Source organism: Pleurodeles waltl, chromosome 6 (assembly GCF_031143425.1).
Source record: "Pleurodeles waltl isolate 20211129_DDA chromosome 6, aPleWal1.hap1.20221129, whole genome shotgun sequence".
NCBI lineage: Eukaryota > Metazoa > Chordata > Amphibia > Caudata > Salamandridae > Pleurodeles > Pleurodeles waltl.
In genome coordinates, this window is record NC_090445.1 from 1,448,230,305 (window position 1) to 1,448,236,304 (window position 6,000).

At 47.0% G+C, this 6,000-nt stretch overlaps 1 protein-coding gene across 1 annotated transcript in view; it reads right to left on the minus strand.

The window, feature by feature from the left end:
- LOC138302149 (probable DNA double-strand break repair Rad50 ATPase) overlaps positions 1-3,965 on the minus strand; it is a 135,073-nt gene extending 131,108 nt beyond the window's left edge. The window contains exon 1 of the mRNA XM_069242510.1: positions 3,912-3,965. The gene's annotated coding sequence lies outside the window, so the exon portion shown is untranslated. The remainder of the gene's footprint in view (positions 1-3,911) is intronic.
- Between the last annotated feature and the right edge of the window lie 2,035 nt (positions 3,966-6,000).

The following is a 6,000-nucleotide window of genomic DNA, read 5'->3' on the forward strand; positions in this document are numbered from 1 at the left end:
GCTTGTCTTCAAGAAAAATAGTTATTGTGTCAAAATTGGTCCCTGTGATGCTGCATCTCTTGGCCGATATTATGTCAGAGCGAATAACAGAGAGACAACTTCGTCGGGAGCGTATCCAGTGTATGACTTTGTTGATCAGGGAAGCTTGGTTCTCAGCTAACCCTGGCGGTAGTTTTGGTACATTGGTCAGATAGATTTTATTAGTTCCCTGACTTGGAAGCAGGTCCTGGTCTTTGTTAACTACACTCTTGTTATTATAGCGAGAAAGAGTGATGTTATAATAGGGGATCTTATGTGACTTGCTAGGGGTTTGTGTAAAACTGGAATATTGGACAGTTTCCGGTGGGTCGAATCTGCTGGTCCTTCCTCTAGCTCTATCACTAGTTAAATTACTTGACCAATTACCTTGATGGTCTCTGTGTCTAGGTACGTTTGTAGACCTCCTTCTGGGCCTTGTAATGTCGATATTAGGATCACAATGGTAATCTTCCCTCTCTTGGAGAACTGACCCCCCTCTAGTGGGGAGACAGGAATTGTCCCTTAACTCCGTCCCCTTTGTTGGGGCAGACAATGGGAAAGTTTCTTCCCCCCTGGCCTCCCCACAGACTTTACAAATCCCTCCACAAGCACGATTGCTCTTCATAAGATCTATTAGTACTAGAACCAATCCCTTAACTTCATCGACTCTCTGAAGAACTGTAGCCAGGTTGTCTCTACTAGCTGCTGGTTCTTTGCCTTCAGACTCAAACTGGGGGAACAAAGAGAAAACACTAGGATTGGGTGTTCCAACTGCTGGCTTGCACTTGGACATACTCGTGGGCACGAGCGGATCCTCTATTGTTAATAGAGGTTCAAAGCGATTTGTACAGACTAAACTAGGGACCACCTTGATCACCGGAGTCAGTGGTAGGAGAGTTGGTGTATGTGGTACATGCTGGAGACCCCACTGGGATACCGGAGGACTCAGTATGTTATGAGTGGGTTTTGGGAAGGGGCCCCTACAGTTATGCGGGCCCCCATCTCCATCAACCCCTTTTATGTTATCTATAGAATCCCTTAACCCCTTCTTTTTAAATAACTCTGGGATTTTCCTATCCTTAGGGGGGCCTCTCTTGGAGTTATTTGCCCCTATAGTTGTTTGTGTACCTAACATAGACTCAACTTCTTTAACTAGAAGGTCTATTTCATCCAGTGGGTTAGACCCATTGGGTGTACCTAGATTTGGGGGTCTACTTGGGCGTTTTTTTGCGATTTTAGTACCCTTGGATTGTGCTGGTAGGTCTATAGCCTTTCTTTTCCCCATATTGGGTAGATGCCCGTGAGATAAAATATATACAAGTACAATGGTAAAAGGAAAAAAAAAAGAAAAAGAGAGGGAAGGCAGCTCCCTTTCTTATGAGTTCAGTGTCCTGTCACTGGAGTAACTGGCCCTGCCTCCGATCTCAGGACGGGCGGAAAACAAAGTTTAAGGACTCCTGCCCTGGCTGCTCCTCCCCCCGAATGGCGCACTTCTATATATTTGATTAGTGGAGCCCTCCAAATTACGTCCAAATTACAGTTACAGTGGGACAAGTTGGAGGAGGGACTAATCGAGGGAGGGCTTAGTAAAGAATAGGCTTCGCAAATCAGAGATGTAGAATAATGCTATAGTCTATACACTCAGACATAACAAGCTGATCTCTTACTGCAGGTGAAAGAGAGGGGGCCCAGCCCGGCCTCCTCCGGTCTCTGACGGGCTAAGGACGGGCCCGCCCTTGGCCCGGGCTTCGCCCGGGCGCCGCCCGCGCGCAGGCACCTCCTCCCGGCTTCTCCAATGCGCGTCCCGCGACGGCGGGAGCGCAACGAAAGGTTTAAAGGGCTCCTTGCCCTGCTGTCAGGCACCTCCTCCCGGCTTCTCCAATGCGCGTCCCGCGACGGCGGGAGCGCAACGAAAGGTTTAAAGGGCTCCTTGCCCTGCTGTCAGGCACCTCCTCCCGGCTTCTCCAATGCGCGTCCCGCGACGGCGGGAGCGCAACGAAAGGTTTAAAGGGCTCCTTGCCCTGCTGTCAGGCACCTCCTCCCGGCTTCTCCAATGCGCAGAATCACATAGTTCCACGGCCCTGAAAATGGTTACTGAGGTAAACACAAACATTGGATTTGTCGGGTGGGCCGCTTCTGGGGCTGCCTGGTCGCAGTGAAGCTCACCCGCGCTGTTAGGAACCGCAAACATTGCTCTTTTTTTCTTGCCATGACCAGCATGCCAGAGATGGTGGTCCTGGTAAGGAAAATATTAAAATGTCTCTGCCACACAGGGACAAAACCTACTGCCCATGGGGGAGGTTGCAGCAGTAAAGCCCCAATGCATTTAACAGTAATAGAAGTGCGGCAACCAACAAGCTGGCATTTAACTGTAATGAAAGTGCATCCACCACAATGGTGGATGCACTTTCATTACAGAAAATCCTGCCAGGCAGTTGGTGATCTCTAAATATGGCAGGCGGTCTTCTGTCAGGGGAGTCATGGCCAGCTCTTTTGTTGACCTGTCAGATAGCGGGCCACCTGATAGTCTAAATAAAAGGCTGCACGTGGAATTTAAAATATTTAAAATATTCTCATTGTTCAGGCAATAATGAAATGTATATGAAAGTAATGGACTGGAGAAGCGTGACTGTAAAATGTGTAATTTGTTGCAGGAAAAAGGAGGGGACGTCATTTTGGGGTGTCACTTAGATAAGGAGGAATCAGACATTTTGAAGGTGAGTTGGATGGGGTTAATAAAAATATATAGACAAGACAACAGATATGGTAGCTCTATAGATAACTGTGCCACAATTCAAATAAACACAAATAGGGTTGCTGCTATAAATTACAAAACATGCATCTCTTCTTTCATTCCAGTCCTGCAATTTATGGGCTTATCCTGGTGAATGTTCCATCTGGACTCATCGCCGCTTTTTTCTTATCTTTCAAGTCTTCAAGCAATTATACATCAAATTACCTTGTGAATGGAAGGTAGGGATCCATATAAGGAACACCAGAAACACCTACTGCGGCGTCAGGGAGGCCCTCAGTAATCAGAAGAGAAACTCGACGTCACAATTAGAGACACCAACTGTGACTAAGAGACTCACACGGTGTCCACCATAAACACTCTCACTGGAACTCACACCTGCAGTGTCCAACAGAAAGACAATCAAAGACACCTGCAGTAATTAACTTTAACACACTCTGCAACTAGAAGAGAGAGACAACGTGAGCCAGAGCCGCTTGCATTGCCCATCGGAGAGACCTAGAGTGACCTTCGAGTCACAGAGGCACAGAGGCGCTAGGAAGCACCTTTTTATATCAGAGTAATTTGACAGAAGCAGTCTTTATCAAAAACATCCGCAGTGAGTGACCATACGAGAACATCTGAGACGATGAGAGTCACACAGGCTGTGTCGACAACGGAGACACCCAAACTCGTCCTCAGTTAAGCTTGGACTGGCCATCAAGAGATAGAAGTGATCAAGGCGGTGACCGAGACGCAGTGAGTACCAACCTCCTGCTCAACCATCAGACACTCCCACAGAGACCCTTACAAACATCCACGTGACCGCCAGGCACACAAGGATCGCTCTCTTTTTATTCGGTAATCCCATTTGAAAGGTCCGAGACCCCCTGTAGACCATCTATAAAAATCCAGTGATTATCAGACAACCGCTGTATTAAGGAACTAATCAAACTGCTGACCAGAGACAGGTCTTGTGAGCGAGGCCTGCGGTGACTCCAAGAGACAACCGTCGTTATCATCACATCTATCCGCAGGGACCCCTCGAAGTCACCCGTGGGTATTATGATTTTACAGTAGAAGCGACCATCAGAAATGCCTAGCGAGTGAATTAGGGGCCGCCAGAGCCCGGCCGCACACCAGGAGCCCGCGTTACACTCACCCCGCACTCTGCTCGGCTGCAAGCGTGAACGCACGCTCCTTCCTCGAGCTCAGCCGCTTGTTTGTTTGCGGTCAGGCCGGGGCCTGCGTCTCCCTGGAGACTCACAGCGCCAGGGTAATGCCGGCCATAGCGCCGAACACAAAGGGGCTGATACACACACGCAGCACCTACAACAGCACGACGACAATTTAAATTTACACATTCCGGACACGCAACGACACAGACCGAATAAACTTTAACATTCAAGACAGACGTCACACAGCATGAGGTGTGTTCATACAGCTGGGACAAACAGACCTCACGCTGACCGAGGTCCATTAGCACCTGAAGGATAGACGGACGTCAAAGAGCAGCACGACTATTAAAATATTCGGTCAGACATAAGAGCGGCCGGAAGTCCATTAGTACATTTCCGAAAGAAATGGACACAGCGTAAAGGTCCTCGATCTAGACTTGTGCCGCCTCGTCCCCTGACACCGTTCGGACGTCAGCACCATTGCAATGCACGCGGTCATCCGCGCCCCAGCTACCTCCCTAGCTATGTCCATATAGGGCCACAGAAATGCACGTTAAGTGCACTTATACCAATGGTTTCACTAAGCAGACCTCCACATTTATGCACAGATGGATGGTTGAGGATCCCAAGCTGTCCTATGTTAGGCACGAATTGCTGCTCAGCCCTATTTTTAGGTTTAGCTGCAGACAGATTCAGCTGTCTTTGACAAGAGCTCTCTTTCATATGTTTTGCGCCCCTGCCATTGATTGGATGGGCTGTCCGTTCAGGCCAAGGTATTTTGAGGGTGGTTACATCAAGTAGCCTTTTTGTTGAACTGCCGATAAAACATGATCTGTAAGTTGAAACTGAGTCACAGTTGATGTAATGATATGGAACATTTAATTGAAGACAGTGCTTAATTTGTGCTTGTTGTTTCCGGTGCTGAGCACGGCCCTTATTTTTGAGGGCCGTGGCTTATTCTTTTGCTTCAAGCATTTGCTGCGAGCAAAAGACACATATGGGAAAGACGGAGGAAGGGAAAAACGAAAATGCGTCACAAAGAGAGAAAGCAGAAAGTTGCAAGAGTGATCTGAAGGGGCGGGGGAGACTTTATATGAATTGAAGAGGCCCGAGATGGTTTCAGGATTACGCCGCCACAGTAATCCCTGTGCCCGCATTTAATTGCAGCAGCCACGTTTTTATATGGAGGTCTTTGGGCACCGGTACATTTTTATTTACAAATTAAGCACTGATTGCAGATGTATGACTTTGCTGCTGCTGTTTGGTTGCCTGTCATGAAATAAGGGCACAGTACTATCCATTGGTTTCCCTCGAGCATGCATTTGTTTTACTTTGCTTGTTGGATTTACCGTTTTTTTGCTCACAAAATAAACATGTGTGTATCTAGCCTTTCTTAAAGATGCAACCAAGAAACAGCCTCGTTCCAAAAGCGTAATAGTACGTCTTTGTGCTTCACAATAACGTTGTTAAATTTGTAAGCATGAACACTAGAAAATGAATAAATAGTGAAAACATATAATTATCGGACAAAAACTTTATTATATCCTACCTAACTAACCTACTATACTTTGTCTACCATATCACACCTAACTTAGCATACCTACCACACCTAGGCCCATATTTATACTTTTTTAGTGCCGCATTTGCGTCGTTTTTTTACGCAAAATACAATTGTATTTTGTAAGTTTGCGCTGCTTTTGCGTCAAAAAATGATGCAAATGCGGTGCTAAAAAAGTATAAATATGGGCCCTAATCTATCATACCTATAATACTGACCTACCATGCCCACCTACCATACTTAATCTCATCATAGCAAACCTATCATACATTTTATACGTACTTACCATACTCATCATATCTAACTTACCTACAATATTAAAGCTAACATACTTAGGGCCTTATCACAAATCTGACACGCAGTGGCGGTTGGACCGCCACACTAAAGGTGGTCCTACCACCACATTAGGAACCTCACGGTCGGACCGCCAGGGGATCGCTGTCCCCACAAGGAATATGGTTCCAGAAGGGCTGATGGTGGTCTGACTCATATTCAGCCGCAATGGTGCTGAGTTC